At 38.4% G+C, this 23448-nt stretch overlaps 1 protein-coding gene and 1 long non-coding RNA gene across 2 annotated transcripts in view; one reads left to right on the top strand and one right to left on the bottom strand.

Annotated features, from left to right (window-relative positions):
- The window catches only part of kcnj3a (potassium inwardly rectifying channel subfamily J member 3a), a 70328-nt gene that overhangs the window by 31758 nt on the left and 15122 nt on the right, over positions 1-23448 (top strand). The window lies entirely within an intron of this gene.
- The window catches only part of LOC148352830 (uncharacterized), a 54785-nt gene continuing 33003 nt past the window's right edge, over positions 1667-23448 (bottom strand). The window contains exons 3-4 of the long non-coding RNA XR_015852646.1: positions 11312-11465; positions 1667-1801 (exon numbers count right to left, since the gene is read on the bottom strand). This is a non-coding gene — a long non-coding RNA (uncharacterized LOC148352830). The remainder of the gene's footprint in view (positions 1802-11311; positions 11466-23448) is intronic.

Below are 23448 nucleotides of genomic sequence, written 5' to 3'. Positions count from 1 at the left end.
AGCGGAAGGGGGAAATTTTACAGAGGAAACTGAGTGAAAATGTTTTACTTAGTGCTACATGTGCTTAATTTATACTATATTTATTTGCTTGTTCATTAAAGCACTAGAATTTCTGTTGATTATTTATATCTTCTTTTACATTAAATTTATTTTTTGGTTCATTAGATGGACTTTGATAATTTGATGATCTGATTGTTTGTTTAGGAAAAAAAAAAAAAACGACATTGCTACAGTTACTTAGTACTTGAGTATTTTTTTCACCTAGTACTTTTCTACTTTTACTCAAGTATTTGGATGACTTCTTACTTCTACTTGAGTAACATTATTCTGAAGTAACGGTACTTTTACTTGAGTAAAATCTTTTGCTACTTTACCCACTTCAGCTTATAATAAACTCGCTTTTTATTTTGATATCATCTTATTAAAAATACAGTAATAATACATATCTTATTACTATTTTAATATGTTTTTAGTGATTATGAAGATGTGTTTTAAAAATATTTAGGGTTCACAAGGATGCTTTTGGTAGGACCAGAACGTCTTTAATTATTTTGCATCAATAATTTTTTTTGTTAAACGGGCAATTCCAGCTACTTGTACAATCCTGAAACGAGTCAATTTCGTACGAAGAGGTACTGCTGTATGCATTGGTTGTGACACTGATTTATGGAGACAGTGACGGCCTACCTCCACATTTCCTCCTTAACTAGCCATGAGGGCCATGCAATATATATATATATTCTATCTGTATTTGTTGTTGGATGCTGGAAAATGCATGAGCCCATTCTAATAGAAATGCACTGCATCTCCTCGTATACACAGGAGAGCGGTACACAACATGGATGTACCGCATAATTTCGATGAGGTGGCCTACACAGCTCTGCTGGGCTCTGCCTCAACAGTACTTCCACTTGTGCCTTGTGTGTTAATGACCAGGTGCCATATGTTCCTCAATCCCCCCCACCTTGGTCTGAGAAGGCTGGCAGCCCCCATACCCTCATTGCCTTTTGCTTTTTGGCATACTGCATCCCCTTTAGAGCCTCCTCGGCATCCAAGCATCCCCCTGTCCAACAAGCAGCGGTACACTTTCCAAGACTTACCCCCTACCATCATCCCCCGACCCTCATACACACACACATCCAAATGCATTCTTCTCAGCTCAGCCTCCGATGTGCAGGAGCAATAAATGCTTTGAGCTGCCAATGACTGTAAGCCACTTTTGCAAACGGATCGCATACTTGGACACAATTTCGACGTCACAAGAGACTTACTTCCATCCTTGCAAATTCAGCCGGTGAAATAAGAAATGGAATGTTTCTGGATATTTGGACTTCTTTTTATTACAGCTTGGTCACCATAGAAACAGCTGCTGCTCCGAGCTCAGAAAAAAAGGGTTTATATTAAATTTGCCTTTTAAATATGATGTAATCATCAAACCATTAAAAAGAGATTTGCTCTGCGATGGCTCAGCACTATTGTGCACGCTTGCAATTTAACACACTCAGTTGCATTTATTGTGATAAATAAAAATCCTAGATTTTTAAGAAAGAAATGCAAATTACGATTTCTTTCCTCCATACATATTATATAAAAAAGGAAAAACCATACAGACAATTCAAAACAGTTTTCATTTTATTCAGTGGAATTTTCAAAATGTATAACCTTTGCTTGTTCTGAGGTATATATTTGCGTTTGGTAAATGATACTCCATTTGTGCAGTGCTGTCGTGAAGTATTTTTTTTATCATTCTGCTTCTATAAAATGCTGCAATCTTTCCTCCTGTTCATATTCTTCTGTAGCTCTGCAAAACATGAATCAAAAACACATTTTATCTAAAAAGGTGCTGTCTGAAATAAAAAAATGATAATAAAATAAAATTCTACTTGCTGACGCCATCCCCTAGCCTAAGACATCATCGCAGCCTCTTGCTGCTTGTGTGGCACGTGCAAGTATTTGCATTTTCTAGACAAGTTTGAATAAAAGTTTTTGGGGGTTGGGGTTTGGACTGTATTTGAAACGGTCCTTTTCTTTCTTTCACTATTTTCATGCTACACTAAGAGAACCTCAAGGACAAGCATGGAATCCCTCTCCAACCCTCCCCCCTTTACTGCTTCCTAATGTGTTGCGAGTTTTTAACAGCTCTGATAAAAGTGAGAGAAGCGCAGATAGGCGCGGTGGAAAAAAAATTATAATCGCTCTTCGAACTCAGTTGGGTATTGTTAACACATACTTAGAGTAAATGTTCTGCTTTTAATTGTTTAAAGACACTTTAAACGACTCACCCCACCTTTGATCATAAGCACTTACTGTATTTCATTACGAGATAATATTTTGTTTGTTTCAGCCTGATTTGTATACATCCCACGTACTTAGCAGCGGCTAATGTTAGCAGCCGAGTCGACGATGCTAATCGCTAGCATCAAGGACGCCAATTCAAGCCGCCAGGTCAGCAATGATTACAGCTAATGTAATTGCCAGCTATTGCTAGCGACCCAATTGGCAAGATTATACAGTGATAACTCGGTACTAGAAAGATTCCATATGCTTGGCTACTCTTGCCTGGTCAGTTAACGTCATTTTGAGAAAGATCGGTAGTAAGACAATATATGTTGAGAATTTATCGTAACATGTTTTTTATTTTTTTTTAATTTTTTTTTTTTGCTGATAATAAAGGGTCACAATAAAGTTTGTGGTAAGGGAAAAGAAAAAGGAAATCAGTGAAAACTATGATCGGAAATATTATTGGGAAATAGAAAAATGGGGTACAAGTGCCTGCCATCAAACCACTGCTCAAAGCTGCGTTAAAAAAAATCGTTCCTGGGTATTGCATTTATTTTTAGGTACCATTACTTCATATGGGAATACATGTTTTGGTACTCAAAACAGTTCGGTGTTCGAACACCAATCCCAAACAGATTATAGTGGAGGTATTTCTCCATAGCCAAACTAAGCCAGTGCAAGAAAGCAACTTCACTCAGGCCAATCTCCAGGTGATGAACAGGAATCATTTGATCATTTATACAGGGTTCGTACACCTTTTTAATGGCTAAATTCAAGCACTTTTTAAGGACATTTGGAGCCAATTTTCCAATTCCTCGTTAAAAAGTAAAAATCTTTTGTGAAAAATGTATTTTGCAGAACCATAAATATATCTGATCTACATATGTGATATTTTGTCTGGTTTGCGAGTGCATTTATCGAGACATAATTTTCAGATAGTGAGCAAATTACAAATATTTTATTTTCCAGTAAAATCTCCGCCAATATAGGTATTAGGTAAAAATATGTAGCTTGCATTTTCAGTTGCAAGAAGATATTGCCATTATAATATATCACTGGGAAACACAACCTTGATATATTTCTCATGGCCCATAATATATGTCAACAATTGTTACGTAATCCTTGCACTAATACACATTTCAAAGTGCCTTGTTTGTCATGATTACTCATTAATTCCACCTGTGCCCGCTCGTTTGGCGCCGCCGCTGCGGGCTACCTGATTGGTTCCCTGTCCTTTTTTAAGCCCGGTCCTGTTACTCTCGGTTTATCAGTCAGTCTGCGAACCTCTGTTGTTAAAAGGCAAGCCTTTTTGACCCTGACTGCCGCTTGTCCCGTTTTTGCACCCGTTTTTCCACCTGTCAGTTCCTGATCTCCCCGGTTGTCTCCGGCTACGACCCATTTTTATCCCGACCACGTCTGCTCTCCCGTCCCGGCTTACGACCCGTTTTAGATCCGGAATAAGTCTGCTCTTCCGTCCTGGCTTACGACCAGTTTCTGACCCCGACCACATTTTTGCTCTCCTGTCCCGGCTATCGACTTGTTTTTCCATCTTTGACCCCGCCATTGCCCGTTACGGAAGATCCACTTCCGTATTTGGATCACAATCAGATTACGAGAGCAACTTGGTACCCGCGTTGAGCGAGCACCAGATCGCGGGCACTGCCCTTCTTCTCTACCTCAATAAACTTGTAAGAAACGTTACGCGATTGGGTCTCTCCTATGTTCTGGACGTGACATTGTTGAGGTGTAACATGCACCTGACCTATCGGGCGCGGCCAGTATGGGGCGGTGACCCCTTAAATGACAATATCGTACAAAATGATGCCAGCTGGAGTTATCACAAGGGAAGAAGAAATGCAATGGCAACGCAATGCCAGCAGAGGGCAGTGTCAACATCATTGTTAAGACTTGTTGATAACACGGAAACACTCAAATTCAAGCATTTTCAAGGATTGTAAGCCCCTGGTAATAGGTTTTATGTATTTAGTTGTACTGTTTTGTACAAGGACAAAAAAAAAGAACAAATTTGGCGGATTTCTAGGTACGTTTTTTTCTTCTTCTTCTTCACGTGTTACCCTTTAAGGCATAATCCCTTCCCGTGACTAAAAGCTTGCAGGGGACTTTGCTGACAGCACTGCACTAGTGAGTGTCTGACTGTGTGTCTACGTGTTTTAGAGAGTGACTGCGTGTTAGAGAGAACTAGATAGGAAGAGACAAGGAGAGTGCAATGAAGAAGTACTTTGTAAGCTCTTCTCTAAATAGAATAAAAAACACTCAGACGCCAGAATCCTTTTAAGAAAAAAAAGTCGTTTTCCACAAACAAACCCAATCTCAACATCAGAGATCGACACTAGATTGCCCGCAAGTGAGAATATCACCGAACCTCGCACCAAAACAAACATCACCATTCACGTTTATCAAAATGGAAAAGCGTCGTCATGATAGGATAAGTCGGGGGAAAAAGCACTTAGGTTTTTTCTTTTTTCCTTTATTTTTCTACCATGATCATGGCTTTCAGAGTTCAGTGGTTTTCTATTGCAGCGGCAGAGGCACCCCCCACAAAGAAGCCATTTTATCTTAGCTGTCACTGTGCTGACTCCGCGGCTGCCTCACTCTATTAGGCCACGGAAACTGCGCACTATTAGGGAACCCAAAAAGTGAATTTTTTCGAAGGCTTAAACGGAGCACGGCTGTCTTACAAGTTTTCTTTTCAGTGTGCATGCTTGGTTCATCCAAGGCTTTCAATGGAACTTTGACAATGTGAGTGTGAATGGTTGACCCCGACGAGGCAAAGCGATAAAGAAAATAGATGGCTATATCACCAGGGGTGAGATTTTTCATCTTTATCAGTGAATACTTGAATCGATACACAATTTATTACATTCTGATCCTTTTTAACAAGTGACCATGACCTTTTTTCTGTGTTCTTTTGAACATGCTTCCATTTGTTTTCAAGTATTGAAATCCCTTTTTACCTTTGAGACATTGTCCTGCCAGATGCTACTAGAGGTTAGGAAGACTAAGCCGAAGCTCAGAGTGAGTAAATTTTTTGTGCTACGAGTTTTTGTTGTGAAATACCTACCTACTAAATATTATACAAGCCACATTTCATCTCATAACACACTTAGAATTTGAATTGTCTTTATAGTCATTGATGACACCGTAGTTGTCATATACGGTAATTGATTGTTCCTGCGCAGCAGACGAGTTATTACGGTAGACAGACCGAGTGGAGTCGGGGAGATGTTTGTAACTGAATGAAGAAGCTATATCGTGTTCTGTAAATAAACAACGTTCATAATTGAGTTTAAAGAGAACTCCGTCCAACTTTTACTGTAGTTAAAATTTACAACGGATTAAGTCAAGTCAAGTCATGTTTATTTGTTAAGCCCTTTATCACAAGGAGTCTCAAAGGGCTGTACAGACCACAGGCTATTGAAAACCACGGACTATTATGACACCATCCCCTGATCTAAAACCTACATGAGGCCAAGGAAAAACTCAAAACTTCAACATGAGGTAAATGAAGAAACCTTAAGAACTGCACATGAGGTAATCCCCCCTCCAGGATGACCAGGCTGCAACGGATTAGACGTCGCATACATGTCTTAAAAGACTCACAAGAGAAAAATATAAAAATTAATGACACTTTGACATTCAATAAATGATAATAATATGATTCACCCCAAAACACGTTTTGGGTCTCGCTTCACAAATATGGTTCGTTGCTGTGTAGTGTGTTTTTTTCCACTACATGGTTCCAGTTCTTTGCCCCGGGTACCAGGTACTTTTCCAATTACAAAGTTGTACCCATGGTACAGTGGCTTGATGTCATCACCATGCACGGGTGACATACTCCCTCTTGTGGTCAAATTTGCGACCTAGACTACATCAAATTGGCTTATTTTCCATACAAACACAAAAAGCAATACATACAAAACTTGTGACCATAACTATTTTTAGGTATCACATATACAGCATACACAATTTTAAATGATCAGAAAAGCTATACAATTGTCATGACCGGAACAGGTAGTGGACCCAAATGTGTAACGTTTCACATAAAGCTTTACTGGGCAATCGACGAAGTCACGCGAGCGAAAAAAAACCAACAGTGATCCGATGCGCGCTGGGCAGGAGGAGCTGGAAGCCCTCGTGAACGAAGCGTGGTCGGGGATCGGGAGCTAGTCGGGCAGCTGGGACAGGAGAATGGAGCATGGTTGGAGATCAGAAGCAAGTCGGGCAGCTGTGACAGGAGACAGAGCATGGTCGGAGTTTGGGACAAGTCAGGTACCCGGAGACGATCGGGAAGCCAGGGACGGACGGGCAGAAAACGAACAGGTCCGGAACAGAACGGGAGCTACAGTCAAAAATGCTTGCCCTGCATGTGCGGGGGTTTGCTGACAGACTGACAAGGAGAGAACAAGAGTGACATGTTTAAATAGGAGGAGTAATGATTAGGGAACGAGTGGCAGTTGGGGCTGAAACTCTAAAGACACGTTTTCGTTATGGTTTTGTACATCAGTGGCTTTACCATTTCAATTACCAGAACCTTTAAGATACTGGCAACAACAAAGGGAAACACTTATAAGTAAATAGATTTATTTAGATTATCTTAACACAAAATTGGAATAGTAAATATAGATTTGTGCACAGAAGATTCTTTGGCAATCTATTATATTGTCACGGTAAATTAACACACTTACAAATGTTAACTATCACATCTGATTCACCTTTATCAAAATTGCATGTATATGGATGTATACAGCTGTCATTTTTTCTGGGGGGGAAGAAAATAAAATGGAATTTTCTTGGAGAAATCAACCAATCCATGAGGGAATGAGGGATAAAACTGTCCCAGATGAGTGAAAAGTGCGAGTGTACAGAAAAGCGCACAAGTAAAACTGGCGGTTTTACTGTACTATGTAGCAATGATTGACATAACATGTGCTGTAAATAAATATGACTTAACTTGCAGTCGAAAAAACAAATATTTGTGTCCATTTTTCTCACATAGAGTATTCGATGTCAGTAAAAATCCATTGGATTGATTTTTCAACAACAATGTGTAATGTACATTAAAGGTGGGGTGCGGTATTTCAAAATTTAAAGCTGAAATCATGACGTTAAGCTAGGAGATGGCGGCAGATTAACAGATTGTGTGTGCATTTCTTACACACACTAAATAAACTCTTCCTTTTTCAACTTTCGATTTTTACGGACAACTCAAACTATGCACCCCACCTTTAAATGATCCTTTTGTAAACAATTAAAAGATGTTCTTTTGATTATGTAATTACTATGTTTTTCAATTTTCCGTTTATATAGACTATGATATTAAATAATGTTTTGATTTTTTTAGCCTTTATTTCACGTTTAACAATTTTATCATTCTGTTTCCAGGGTTCATTTTTGATTAAATATCTAATTCTACTTCCCGGACAGAACTACTGTTTTTTTTTAAACAAAACAATTTCTGGTCCAGTCTTAAAAACACGTCAACCTATTTTTCTTCCAAATGCCACTGCAAGCTAATCAAACCGTTGCAATTCTTTGTACACTCAAATTGAAAGGTAGATATTTGACATTTACCCCTGAAAATATGTAATTTATAATCCTACATATAAATAAAAGTATTTTCTTCAAAACTAACTACTACAACAAAAAATATTAACTGCTCCATCACATTGCTAGGAGTGCATGTTCTTCCAAAGATGTTTTTTGTAACTCAGCAGAGTATAATTTTAATGCTGTTAGTGCTGTCACACGGTTGACCCAAATGAGAGCGCCAAATTGCTGGCTTAGCTTTAACTCTGACGAACCTCTGAAGCCCTTTTTTTCCCCTCTGCAGCTTTGCATTCTGAAGCTACAGTACTAGCCTAAAATGCTATGTGATTCAAAAACCATTAAAGTATCAAGGATCTGCAATCCTTCACATTTAAATCCGTCAAAGTTCTGCACATTTTCATCACGGCAGAGATTCAAGTCTGGTTTTAGAAAATAACATCAACTGCGGCAGTCAGACTGACCTTGCACAAATGACTAATTCATGGTGATTGTAACACTAAACCAGACATTTGCTTTGGATGGAGGGAAACATCAGTTTGTGGTTTCTGGTCACCTGGTGAGAAAATATAGGAGGACACAAAAACATTCAGCATTGTGTTCCCTGTTTAAGGCTGCACTCTTTATTCCCTCATCCGGGATATTGTTATGGTGCAAACCACTCTGGACTGTGTTAGAATATTGTAATATGTCACTGCATATATACTTATAATTGTATGACTTTTTCAAGCATATCCTTTGTATTATTCAAATAATCGCATGACACCACCCGGATGGAATCCATCACAGTCAGGTTTAATACATCATGATTCCACAATGTTTCAAAAGTGAAATCAAGACAGCAAGCACACCCACGTAGGTGCTGATACGGGAAACGATCACGACCTGGTCATGATGAACTTCTGCGTTCATTTCCAGAAGGTCAATAACCCACATATCAAATCTTATCTTGAGCGACTAAAAGACCCACAGGTGGTCGAGAGCTTCCGGGCCTTTATCTTTGGGAAGGTTTTTCCTTTGCTTGCCTAGGACAAATATGTTGAAACCCTGACCACCAAGTTCTCAGAGACGATGACTGAAGCAGCAAAATAAGTTGTAGGGAAACACTGTAAGAAGATAAAGCCTTGGGTTGCAATCAAGGCGAGAACTAAAGAAGAAAAGAAACAGCCCTGGAAGAACAGCATAGTATAGAGCAGCCAACAAGACAATAATGAAAAACTTAAGAGAAGCAAAGGGGAAATGGATCGAAGACCAATGCTCGGAGTTAGAAAAGTGCCTCAACAAGAACAGTTCGAAGCAAGCCTTCCAGACTGTAAAAGACATCACGGGGGAAAAAACAGGCAAAAGCCAGCAGCATTCAGGATGAGGCAGTGAATCAGCTAACTGAATAAAAAGAGATCATGTATAGATGGACAGAAAACTGCTCCAATCTCTACAACCTGAGGTTGTTAAGAATTCATGTCCAGGGGAAGGTGACAATTTCCCCTATCCTCAGAGAAGAAGTAAAGGGGACAATTAACTCTGAGGAACAGAAAGTCTTCAGGAATCGACAACATCCCATCAGAACTCATACGAAAAGATGGTGAGCAAACATTTTGACCAAGATTTGCAAAAAGATCTGGCAAACAGGACTGTGCCCATCTGCCACCAAAGAGAGAAACTTTCAACTATGCTCCAACTACGGAACAATCAGTCTCATCAGCCATGCAAGGAAAGTTATGCTAAAGTTTCTGCTAAACAAACTAAAACCACAGGCTGAACACATTCTATCCGAAGAACAGGCAAGTTTCAGGGAAGAAATCAGCACCACCGAACAGATCTCTTACCTACAATTAGGTAAGAGGTTTCGACAACAATAGAGAAACCCATCACGTTTTTGTTGATTTCAAGAAGGCGTTTGACAGAGTATGGCAAGCTGCTCTATGGGCCAACATGTGGAAGTACAACATGGGTCTGAAATCTAGTTCAGACCATTGAACAAGAGTATTCCAATGCAGTTAAGGGACCCTTGAACGGTGAACTGTAAATAATTGCATACATATTTTATCATTAATGCACTCTATCATTTATAGCCATGTATTTGAATGTAGCCATTAACTCGAGGTCTCTATGTTGAATTAAGCCCGTTCAGATCGTGTTTTGATGTAAAGTTAAGAGGAACAGCCTTGGCGCTATTATACTCGGTCCAAATAAAAGGTCTGTTGTGAAGCTTGGACTCTGACTCCATCTGGAAAGCCACTCTTTACTTGAGTTTCACTTTTGTGAAATCATACCCTTGTCTTATAAAACGAAGTCCCACCCATTTTTCGTTTCTTTTTTGGGAATCAACTTGTCGTTTTCACAGGCCCAGAACATATTCTGTTTTTGTTTTACTTTGCTTCATGGTAAAAAATCCTCACCGGCCTTGTTTTATTTGGGTGGCAGTAGCTCAGGAGGTAGAGCGATCGTTTTAGGAATAAGGGATCCCAGTTCGAATCCCGGCTTGTCCGTGTTACATGTCGAAGTGTCCTTGGGTAAGACACTGAACCCCCAATACCCTCAATAAGCAGGTTAGCGCCTTACATGGCTGCACAGATCACGGCCGCTATTGGGAAATGTGAAGCACAATGTAAAGCGCTTTGGGAAGTCATTGACTTGAAAAGCGCTATATAAATGCAGATCATTTCATTTCATTTCATTTTATTTGTCATAATGTCTTGAAGGTTTTCCTTCAACTAGTATTTCAGAGATGAATGATACATGCAAACTCGGGCTTGCTTGTTAAAATAGCCTTATGCATATTAGTTTGTGCTCCAGGAAAACACTACAGTTGGATCTGTCCATATATAGTGGATGTCATATTCATCTACATAAAGTCCAAGTCCATGCTTCTGGCAAGAAACGTACCTGGACAACATGTAAACACACAAGAAGTAACAATGGAGCACACTATTGAAGCGAAAGCAAAAATGAACGGACATTACTTGATTTCAGTGATGTACATAAATGAAATCATCCTTTGTTTACTGTGACACTTCCTACGTCACTTGTGCTAGCTTACCTGATCATTTACACATGAAAACGGCATGTATAGGGGGTTTTCGTTTGTCCTTAGACAGGTGAACTATATTATAATAACAATAGGCTTTTCTCTGAATGGTGTAACTGCCCTTGTAAAACGATGCAGCAGTTCCATGAAGTACATATTTATCCATAGAAAAAAATCCACAAGGCACTGTGGACACGAAAAATCGAAGCTCATAACTGCGAGGGAACACTGTATTTGTACTCAGCTTGAGAATTAGTGGATGAATACTGCTTGTTATGAGAGAACCGAGGTGTGGAAGTACCGCTCATCGTGGGGTCCTGTTTGAGACGGGCCACCCCGTTGCGGATTGAAAATGTAATAGTATTGTCTGATACGTAGTCACACAAGCGAACACATGATCATTTACCGAGAGAAGAAGTGTAATGGAGCTGCACTTACACAATTCTCTTCTGCTCAGGCTGCGTGAGTAATGTCTCCGTCAGAATCCAGCAATGTTTTCCTCTCTCCAACACCTTTCCTCCAATCGTTGCCATATCCCGCTGTTTATAAGTCCCGCATTGAGGGCTGCTGGGTGGGGATTCTCTTTTATTGCCTGAAATATGAGTGGGGTAATTATAACTCTCAAAATGTGATCAGCGAAATGTCAGAAATAGTAGAGCAAAAAAGAAAAGTGCTGCATTGAGGGTATTGTGAACCCTGTTGATGTATTCTGATTGGTTTTTACCACCCACCAGGTGCTCAAACTCAAAAGTATTTAATTTGTTTTTATATTAGGAAAATTTAAGCAGTGTGTTTCTATTAATCTAATGGAAAACTCTGAAAAATCAGCCCGAAAAACCAAAACCAGCTACTCTGGTTAATTGTCTTTCTGTGTACTGGCTTGTTCACACATTTAAAACGAGTGGAACTAGGCCAATGCACATAAGGAACTGTAGACCAGGCTGCAGTTCCTGAGCAAAACCAAAGAGACACGGTCTAGAACTCAACAGAAACTGGCTAAACCACTCAATGATAGAGGTGGCTACAGTGGCTGTAATTCTTTGTCCACTGAGCAAACTCTTCAGGCTACAGAATTGACAACTGGATTTGTGAAAAATACATTTCAGTATGGGCTATACTCTGCGTTGAACTGTCTAGCAATCAACGAAACAATACCTTTGTGTCAAAGTTGTCTTAAAAATCGTCACTTCAGGGTCTGAACCTTCGCTACGTATCTACAGTATCTCTTTTAGTAGTTTTTACCCCTTTCTACTTGTTTTCTGTTCAAACATTATTGCCTCCCTACCAAGGTCACACATTAAGAGAAATCAATGTCACCCTCTTAGTGTAGAAAACGGAAATGTCCTGGCAAAATCAACCAATACACCTGAGGCGATCAAATATGCATGGATCAATCGTCTTTGTACTAATACAGTAATTTACTTGATTCTGCGGTTATGGAACGGATAAAACACAAAGATCGAGGGATACTGTATCTGTTCCAGGAAAGACACAATTGGCAATTGTTCTGCGTTTAATATCCACTCACAGAGTAGGACATTTCATACATCAATGCGATCTTAATCAATGCATACATGCTAAAGGTCACTTATAGTTTCTTTAAAGTGAGTTTTTTAGTAGTGGTAACTCTGCTGTGAGATAATTAAGTCTCAGTAATGCTAAACAAAACAAACACTTCATGCTTCAATGGCCTATAGTGAAGGATCTCTCTTTGATTATATCGACCATACATGTCCTCATAGGACTCTTAGGATCTGTGACCATTTGTAATGTGCAAACAAACAAACGAACTGCGTTGCTGTCAAAAATGCTTTTGTACCCAAATCCCATCTTCAAAAGAAAGCCCTTACTTTTGTTCTAGCGTGTCACTGCTTCTTTCCAACAAGCAACGAGGAGGCTCATGACTTTGGAGTACACAGATTCCTATACTTGGTTTCCATAGAAACACAGAATCTCAGGCAAGTGAGGCTTCTTGGAGTTGCATAAGGTTCTGCCCATAATATAAAATACGCACGTGAGTGGGGTTTGTCTTTTGTGGAAATTTCTACTTTTTGGGGGACATACGAGTCATCCATTGTCTCACTTTGTTCTTTTTATGTCGGCCAAGTCCAGTGCATTGTTGTACATCACCTGCAAATCTTTCTCTGATCATATTTGATCGAACACTTCATTGTCATTGTATGTGTATGCTAAGCTAAACATCTGCCCTTTAGCAATGCAATTAAATAAGGGTGACACAAGCACCTCTTTAATTACTGTCACAGGCCAAGTATCAATCCTTGAACAACCTACAGTAATTGCCAGTTTATAAATAACTATGATTAAGGGTTGTAACATTCATTTCAACATGATTAGGCAGCCCACACTAATAAGAGTGGCTATAGCAATTTTTGAAGGGGTACAACTGGGTAGCAAAAAGTAATGACTCTGAATTGAAGTAGGGCTGGGCGGATCAATCAAAATATCAGTGTCTGAAACTCATGCCAAAAAGTTACCGGACATCAGGGCAGAGTTGCCTGCTCAGACATAAAGGTGCCTGCCCCATTTTTCACAACTTGAAATGCAATAAAACGACTAATCGCAAAAAAACATTGTTGCAAAGTATTAAGGATTGATAATCAGAATATATAACAGAACAACACTTTAAAATTAAGTTCATTATATTATTTACTTATAACATTCATAACATGTATATGACAATGCTGTTGTCCATCTGCCATCAGTATGTACCTGTATTTACTCATCTTTATTCATGCAATCTTTGCTACAAGCCACATGAACTCCTCTTTCCACGCTTTTAATGTACGTTTCCGTTTTGTAGTGTCATAAATTTTGTTCGCTTCTTCTGAATCTTTCTTCTGGGGGTGAGGTTTTGGCTTGATTCCTAACCACTTCTCCATTTTTCTTGTGTTCTGTGTGCATCTACTTTGGATAATAATATGCAAATGCACGACCTAATAATGCTCGTAAAAGTCCGGAAGCACAAAGTTATTCGATGCAGGCTTCTGATTGGCTGCCGAGTATGCAAATTGCCAAACCAACCGAAATTTCCAAACCGAACAAGATTTCGAAATCGGAATAAAGCAAACGTTTGATTTGAAAAAACAAACAAAAAACATTTTTTTTCTTCTTGAAAACGTCAGCCATCCGGGCGGAGATGTTTTGTAAGTTGTACGCCCGATGTAAAAGATGCACGCCCCGGGCGTCCGGGCAGACTTATTTCAGACACCGCAAATATTGATATGTACTAAGCAAGTACTTGGATCATATGGATACTTAAGTCCTGCGATTGATACTTCGACAATATCCTTAGAACGCTGGTTCTTTACATAGATAGAGCCGTTTTCCTCTCACTCAGTGCCCTCAGCCACCCTCTAAGGTTATGCATATTTTGTGTGACTTAAAGGCACACCTCTACCTACCTGGACTGCTGCTGCATCCTGTCTGTTAGGCAGAGGAAGCGGACGAATCTATGCGGGCACCCTTGTCAGGAGCTATGTGTGACAGAGGCAAACAAGAAGGTGGACGCGAGGTGGACTTTTTTTCAACAACAGAAAAGGACAGTTGTTAGGGTTAATATTTTCGTAGGTTAACCCCAAGTGATCAATAAGAGAGGCAAAATGTAGTTTTAGAATTTATTAACTGCGCAGTGGTAGACGAATTCAAAAAAGTTTTAGCGTCTCACGTGTTTCTCGTGGTGCAACCCGGTTTTGTTCAAAACGTGCGCATGCGCAGAAAGTATCAATGACGTCACACATACGTTTCCGGTTCAAAGTTCGCCCATAGATAGCAATTACAAACGATGTCATAGCTTTCGGTACAAAACAGCAGAAAAACGAGTTGTAATACAAGTCAAGCCCATCAGGATTATTTGTAACATAGAAGACAGAGAAATACACAATTAACTAAAAACGATTAACTTTGACATTCCCCCCTGTTGTGGATTTCGAAGGATATCAGTGATAATACCAGAGATTTTCAAGTTAACACATTAAGAAAAACAACAGGTTAGTAGTTTCGTGGAGGGGCGAAAAACCTTCGTAAAGGAGAAAAATTCCCCTCCTCCCACCTCATTTTCGTGAGGTCGAGAGTGTTTATGCTAGAAAACGTTGTAGTAATGTGCGATAGTTAACTATAAGAATCACAGATAAAACGAACAAAAACCATAATACAAAAAACACAAAACAAAAAAACCCTGCCTGTGCGTTGGTCTCCACAGGGCCTGAATGACTTGGTGAGCGGGACTCGATTAGCTTACCCACTCAGATGTTCGCGTGTGCAATAGAGAGGTTTCCCTTTGTTGGTAGGGATGAGTCCTTTTAGACAATGTTGTCTAAGTCCATTTAAATATGGTGTATGGGAATTGATACCAATAAAACAAAGCAGTCCGCAGAGTCCAAAATTTTCAACATTACGATAGAAGAAATTGAACCTTATCTCATTTCCTCCCTTAGTTGTTAGGATTCTCATTTTGGTACTTTTACGACCATTTCTCTAGATATCATTGTAAAATCTGATGCCTATTCTTTCGGAAGAATAGATCAAGGCATTATTGGCAGCTTTTGATGCAGTTTTTCATGAGCATGAGCACCGTAAGAATCCCCACACCTTTTATTACTAGCAAAATGTATATGGTCTTTAACGGTAGGACTTCTTTCCGACACTGCCGAAATGACGAACATAGATGGCTGAAGTTGAGCGAGAGGTCTCAGCACCAGCATGTTCCCATTTTAGAGAACTGGATCTCTGGATAACTCCATGGCCCCTGGGGCCTTTGAGCGGCACGGTGACCTGCTGGGTCGGGGCCACGTGGCCATGAATAGACGCCGGGCGATCGTCACCTTTGCGTCGCTCCAGTTTGGTCTTGAGGGCTATCGTTGAAGAACTCGATGACGAAGGCCTGCTGGCTCAGGCGCTCGGGTGGACCATGCTTGGAGGGGTCTGTGAAGGGGGATGGGACCCGAGGGGGGCTTTGGCACGGGGGGCATTTTCTCTGTCCTTTGAGCGCCGGGTCCTCAGTCACTCTGAGTTCCGTCGTCATGGTGATGGCCTCCTGGCGTGATGATGTGTCGCTTGTAGATGAGATGACACCATCCAGTTGTCCACATTGGATTGCTCCTCTTTTCGGATCTGGCAAGTTAGCTTCTTCCCTGAGATGACAACAGCCTCCTGCGTCGAGGCGGACGTGTGGAGGAGACACAGTTGATGGCGCGAGTGCTGGAACACTCCCTAGAGTCCTGACAGCTGCCCTTGGGAAGAAAAGTTAGGTTTGAAGCTCCCTGGGCAGACAAAACTCAGTCATCTGTTCAGCAGGGGTCACCATCCCCTGTATGGATGAGAAGCATAAATCAATACCATAGAACTGAATATTCCGGGAAAGCTATAGATAGGAAAAAGGATAGTCAGGACTTAATTAAAAAATTTTTTATTAATAGAATGTACTATTCTTATTTCTTCCCCCCCCCTCTTGAGACTTCATGGCTCAAAGCTAATTAAAAAAATTCATTTATAGATTTGTATATTTTCTCAAGTTGTCTTTATATTTATTTTAAGTGAAATCAAAATCCCCACTATAAGTTTCCCTATCCATTTTGAGCATTTTATCCCAGAATTCCAACTCGAAGATAAACAATTTATTTTTTAAATTGTCAGTTCTAAATTTCAAATTTTTCTTTTTCACTAAATCTAGTCACTGAATCAGTCTAACCATCATCCTTGTCAGAATCATTTACCTTGATTTGAGTGTTCTCTTTTGTAGATTGATCACATTTGAGAAAAAAAATTTGTATGCACCTTTTATTTGCATTTTCTTTTGATTTTCAATGTGTTATTTTGCTGTTGGCCATTCCCCTCGAGGCAGATGACCAGGATAGATTGTTAAATTATCAATTTAACCCAAGAAAAGACGTTTCTATTGTTATGATTCACTCTTTGTTTTGCCTTTTGTAAAAATCATAACCTATATTATCTTTTCAGTAAGTAAATTTGTTCAAAATAACAGTATTTTGCAAAGAAAGCAGGTAATTCACGCTCAAAGTGAATGATTTTGCCAAAAATGAAAAATACCATCCCAAAATGTTCTCAATGTGGGCGATTTTCTAATGGTGAATGGTTATTTAAATCGATTTTTGTTGATCAATTTGATAAACATTGTAAATTCGTTATATTACAACATTTCTTCTGGAAAAATTTTCTATCCATCCAAATTTTGTAATTTGAATCTCAAAAAAACGTTATATGGAGAGCATATTCAGAAGACAATTTTTCATCAATTTCGGAAAAAACGAGGTTATAACTTATTTTTTACTGAATGTCTCAATTCTTCCCCCCTGAGTTAAAACCTAAGTTCCCAATCTTTGAATAGGAGTGAAATCAGACACATTTATAAATTTGCAAGATTAATTTATCAATCTTCCTCAAATACATTTACACTTTGTATTAACAAGACTCTATAAAACTTCAAGCAGACGTGTTCTTGAATGTTGTTGTCTTTCAGTCTTTTGATTTGCTTATTCCACATTTCATTCACCAGTTGAATGTTGCTTTTGGCCCATCAAAAATAGTTTTTCAAAAATGTGTCCATGTCAAACACAAAATGACTTTATTGACTTTTCTGTCAGTTCCACTGGCAACGACTGCAGGAATCTCCTGTTAGCTGTCTGAAAAGCAGCTGGGATGTGCCCCCAACACTCCCATGATGTCGTTGTTGAGCGTAGTTGGGATGTGCTCCATCTCACTCCCTTGGCCTCGCTGTTGATAAGCGGCGCAGACAATGCATGACTGATGTCTTTGGCTCTTTCAGCAAATGATTTTTGTCCATGATTTCTTTTTGACAGGGTGGTATGTCCTTTGAAGAGTAAATGGACTTTCAAAAAGAGTCTTTTGGTGGAATTCAGACACTTAAGAGTCTCGTTAATTCCATTGTGCTTATGTAGTGGGATTTTTTAATAAATTGGCCGCATTATTCAATGTCTTAAAATTTTCTCTAAATTTAAGTACTAGTAGACATTATCTTGGTTTAATCAATTTATATCCATTTATTTCCCATGCACTTATTCTTAAATTAACCCGATATGTCTCAAAATCAACTAATCCGTTATCCTCTTCAAAATTGATCAGTTTCTCATTGTGTTCTAAAAATGCTCTTCCATAGAAACCGTTTCCTTTCAACTTAATCAAAAGTCAGTATTTGTTGCACATTTGTTTACCACTTGTCAATTGTAACACTCATTCTAAAAAAATTCAGTGTGTAATCAATTGTCCTCCCAATTTCCTTTGGGCTAAATTTGTCAAAATTCCAAATTCTCACACTAAATATCAAAAATCTCAAAAGATCTGAAAAAAAAATTTCTCAAAAATGCCAAATCGAACTTAATGTCATAAGTTTTCTAATTGTATTTTGTTCTCTCTGTAATCATAATCAGTCTTTTGTTATTGATCCAATATAGAGCCATACATACTTGTCCCTTATGAATTATCTTGTTGAGTGTATCTATTTTGTTTATTCATTATCTTTTATTTTGCGCAACAATCTTCGTTTCTACGCACTAGTCTTCGTTCTAAGTATCCTTTCGAGGTGATTAAAGCTAAACAAATTAACGATATGGTCCAACTATTGCTACTTGTTTCTCTTTTTCCTGTTTAAAAGAAAAAAAAATAGATTCAGTGACTGAAATAGCTTCAGCTACGTTATTAATGATTTCTAGTCTCCAATTCTTCTTTTCTGTGTTAATTTGTCGTCATTTTCAAACTTCTTTCAAAATTTTGATTATTTGAAATGGTTCAAATGACCTATTTAGAGTAATCTATTATTGAATACGAGAACAACTAAGGAAATAACCTTCACATATTACGCCTCTTGAATTTGTCCATTTACGAACGAGAAGATGAACACTAAAATTATGGACGGTTTTCCAGTCATCTTCATTGCTTTTTTCGTCCCTGCTTTATCAGGAGCAAAACTACATGTCTTAAAGTTATTACCCTTTGCTATTCGCATCTTCAACAAGAAATGATTAGTTCTGTTACTCAAATATTCTTTTTAAACTATTCTGTATAGTTATCTTGTATTATACACTCATTGTTTTCATTTCCCCACGTCATTTATGCTGGGGACGCAACTTTTTCCCTTAAATTGTCATTATCATTTAGTTACTCTTTAACAAAGATTTATCGCATTAAAACCTAATCGTTATTTTGTTATTTTCTGTACGAGTTTTTGTTATACGAGTTTTATTTTCCTGCACGCCGATCTTAGCTAACGAGATCTCATCGCTTCGAGATTACGTCATTGTTGTTGGTAATTCTTGTCGCGCGAAGGTCAGTCTTTTTATTAGACAAACGGCTTTTTCCTTGTTCAATGCATCAAAGAGAGCTTGCTTTCACGGCTCATTTGGTTTGATGATTGATGTCACCAATTATGTACTATTAAGATGTTAAAGAGAGAGTACAGAAAGCAGAAAAGTGGAGGAAAAAAAAAAAAAAAAAACAAACCTGTTATTCACAATTACCATCAACAAATGCAGAAAATAAATTAATAATTTGATGATCAAAACTGAAAGAATACGCAGATATCTACTATATTTGTCACCCAGGGGTCATCAGTAATTGATTTTTGGAAAAAAATCAATATCCAAGTGCGAAAAAAAATTAAAATTAATTTTTTGTTTTTTTTTCTTTTTCGGCAAGGCCAATTAATGGGTATTTATTGGATTTCTAGCCATTAATTGGTAATTCAATGGTATACTAGCCGTGTCAATATGGTCGAACAAACTGATCCCTCTAATCTAATTTAACCATTTTTTTTTCCTTCGGTCCCATAACCGTGCGAAGATTACAATCAATACAGCGTAGTAGTAGTGGTGTACAACGTGTGCGTATGTACATCCACGACGTACGTGCTTGAGGCAAAACGTGAGCCAATCAACAAGCCCGATTTTGTCCCGACCAATAAAAAGCTGCTGTGCAACCACACTACGTACGTACAGCTACAATTCCATTAATTTTCCGCAATTAATGGCATTAATTTTTCACCAATCATTCATTGCTGACCCCTGTTGTCACCGATTCATAAGTTCGATCTTCGTATCACTAAATTTCAGGGTTATTAGATCTCTGCCAAGATCTATAAATCTTTTAGCAAGCTAGTACAGGAAATTCAAAATCCCTATCATATCATCATTATTGATAGTTCAGTATTAAAATTGTTTCATATATATATATATAATATATGTGTGTGTGCAGCACGGTGGCGCATTGGCCAGCACGTGTGCTGCATTACTAAGGACCTGGGAACAGGTGTGTGTGTTCCAAGTCAGCCACTGGCTCTTGTGCGGAGCCTGCATGATCTCATCGTTTCAGTCCGGCTATCCGGATTACTTACCTCATTCAAAAACATGCATTTCATGTGGACTGGCTGGTCCAAATAGTCCCTATGTGTGAATAAGCTAGTGAATTGTCTATCTTTGTGTGCCCTGCAATTGGCTTGCAACCAGTTCAGGGTGTCCTCCAATCGCTGCTCGACGGTCGCTGTGATGGACTCCAACATTCTTGATACCCCATTGAGGACAAGCGGTGTAGCTGATGGGATGAGATCTACGCGTCATAGTTATGGTTCATACCGGCCGAATATGAACACAAAACTTTTCTGGTTCTCACCTGTAACACCTTTATTGATGACATATTCCTTTAATATCATAAAAATTTTTCACTTACCATTGCTCATCACATGTAATATCTTCATCATCGTTAATAGTGCTACCTTTCGCTGATCGCTCTTCCTCCCATTTTCTCCTCAGCGAGTTGTTGAGTCCAAATGAGACAAGAACCAAACTTCTAGAACTCAAAACATTGTTAGTGCAACACTTTTACTGTAAAATCAAACTTTACCTTAGATACTTTGCAGTGTTTTCACGATAGTTCCCCAACAATATTCTAGTCTATAATAATTCCCATCATGGCAACGAAATAGTGTAGTGTTCGATAGCATATCTATGTTCATTTGCCTTCAAATAGATTTTCATCCTTCAAATATTTTCCGTTAATTTGTATAGCTTATCTATAATAATACTGTCACATGTTTTGCACAATGCTGACAACTTTAAATTATGATGACTATTCACCAAATGCATATTACACAAACCTCAATTGCATGTAACGTCTTACATGCAATTAATTTTTGTGCAAATATTGTATCAATTATAACTATAACCTTACCTTCTCTGCTCCTTTACCTTACTTTGTAGATGGATTGTAATGCCAATTTTCATTGTCAGTCACAATATGTTAACCCATTTCTAACTATATCGGTAAAGGTATATTCTTATTATAAATGGTTTGCATATATATAGTGTTTTTCAAGACTATGAGGAACTCCAAAAACACTAATGTGATGTTTTTCATACTTTTGTCTCAAGTTTTTCATATCCAATTTTCAGCGAATTATTTTTTTTCTTTAAATAACTTTTCCCTTTTACATTCCTTCTTTCTCTTACTTGTATTCCACTTGCTCTTTTCCTTAACGATTCACTTTCTTTACCCTTTTTTTTCACTTCCTTTTACCAACTCTTATCTACTTGCAATATCCTTTCTTCTTTTCTCGCTCTGATCAGTCCACATCTTGTGTCTCTTCCTTTCCTCATCTTTTCGTGAACTAATTCAGCCTTCAATCTAATCTTCGTGCCTACTTCCTTTAAAACCTTTCTTCAGAACTTCGAACTTTTACTGTCCATCTAATGAAATGAAATGCATTTATAAAGCTCTTTTCAAGTCTAGACTCCCCAAAGCGCTTTACATTGTGCTTCACATTTCCCAATAGCGGCCGTGCAGCCATGAAAGGCGCTAACCTGCTTATTGGGGGTACTAGGGGTTCAGTGTCTTACCCAAGTACACTTCGACATGTAACACGGAGGAGCCAGGATTCGAACTGCGATCTCTTGATCCCAAGACGAGTCCTCTACCTCCTGAGCCACTGCCGCCCCATCTAACAACTTCCTTACATGCTTTGCCAACAATACATTCCCTACATAACACTTTTTTCTTCTGCCCTTTCTAACACCCTTTTCAGGTTACCAGCCTAAATGATAAAAATGACGTGTATTGATCTACGAGTCATTTTATCATTTTTATTCCCCTCAATGAATTTTCTCTCTATATTCATTGAAAATAATTATTCGCTCTATTTCGATAATTTTGTACAAAACACCTTTTATCTCTATTGGTCTGACCCATTTTCTTCCTTTAACTAAAAAGAGAAAAACAAAAATACAACAACCCTGGTTTTATAAAAAGAAAAAATTCATCGAATAAAAAAAATTTTTTTTTTTTAGTTTTGTATTAATTTGGCAATAACTTCCCCCGTCTTTACAGTCCTTAATTTTCTAATTTAGAACTGAAAACCGGAATATTCTATCTTTATTTTTGTTATTGTATCTTTGGTAAGTGTTATTCTGGCATTAACTTCTTTTAACGCATCTAAAATAACTCAAACATAAGTTTTCTAAACTTAGCACACCTAAATTTATCGTTTTCCAATTGAAAAAACCAAAAAAAATTCGCACCGAAAAAAAAAATTTTTTGGAACCCCTTAGGCCCGCAGGCGTTATGTTGTACACCGTTAGCGCCAAACGCCGATTTCCCAAAAAACGAACGTTTTCGATTCCTAACGCAATGTTCTATCGGTTCCACCCAAAAACAACATATTTTAAACGGTCTTACTGTTAAAAAATAACGTTTCTCTCGTTGCAATGTGCGCTTCCGTTTCCCTTTTGAAAATGCGCGCGCTTTCTCGTTTGCGGCACTTTTCTTCGTATTTTCCTATTTTTCTTTTCTTTTCAGTTACGTGGGCTGATTAAAAAAACAGTACAAACAAACATAAAACAAGAAAAAAAGAATACAGGAAAGACTACAAACATTTACACATTGAACAAACATAAAACATTTGACAAGACAGAGTGGGCCCACACAAAAAAATTAATTTTAAACCGTGTACACTTTTTAATTAAGCCATGCAGTTTACTTAAACTTTATTTTATATGACCACAGAGGGATCTGGTCCTTTGTTCCCCGACAAAGCAACCATGGAAAAAAGTGGGGGGTCGTTTCTGTACCCCTCCTCCGTATTTTTTTTTTTAACATTTTTATTTTTTCTCTTTTTTCCATATCGTCCCAAACATGGGTTAGCATTGACATTTCCCGTCCCGAGGCAATCATCCATTCCGTCTCAAACAAAAAGTTTGAGTATTTAAAATACTTCGTATTTTATTCTGATGCCTTATGGGTATTTACTTAGCTAAGGTTTGTAATGGCTTCTCAAGCCCACATATGGCGCCCGTCTAACACTACGATCACTCTTCTGGGTCATATTCTATTTTATCTTTCTATAAAAATGGCTTCGTTCTTAGAATTATTCCAAATTTTTATATTAAAATGCATCTCTTACCGATCACTTGATCCTGGTTCGTTGACGATGCCGCTGACTTCGAAGTTGATCTCGAAAAAAAGTTTCCTTTGTTCTAGACCACGTGGTAAACTGGATTGGTTTTTTTTTTTTTTTCGTTTTCAACTTCAAAATACTA

This window comes from Urocampus carinirostris, chromosome 14 (assembly GCF_059441175.1).
Source record: "Urocampus carinirostris isolate Australia breed hairy pipefish chromosome 14, RoL_Ucar_1.0, whole genome shotgun sequence".
In the NCBI taxonomy this organism is placed as follows: Eukaryota; Metazoa; Chordata; class Actinopteri; order Syngnathiformes; family Syngnathidae; genus Urocampus; species Urocampus carinirostris.
Note: the sequence above shows the minus strand (reverse complement) of the source record. Positions and strands in the feature narration are given on the sequence as shown.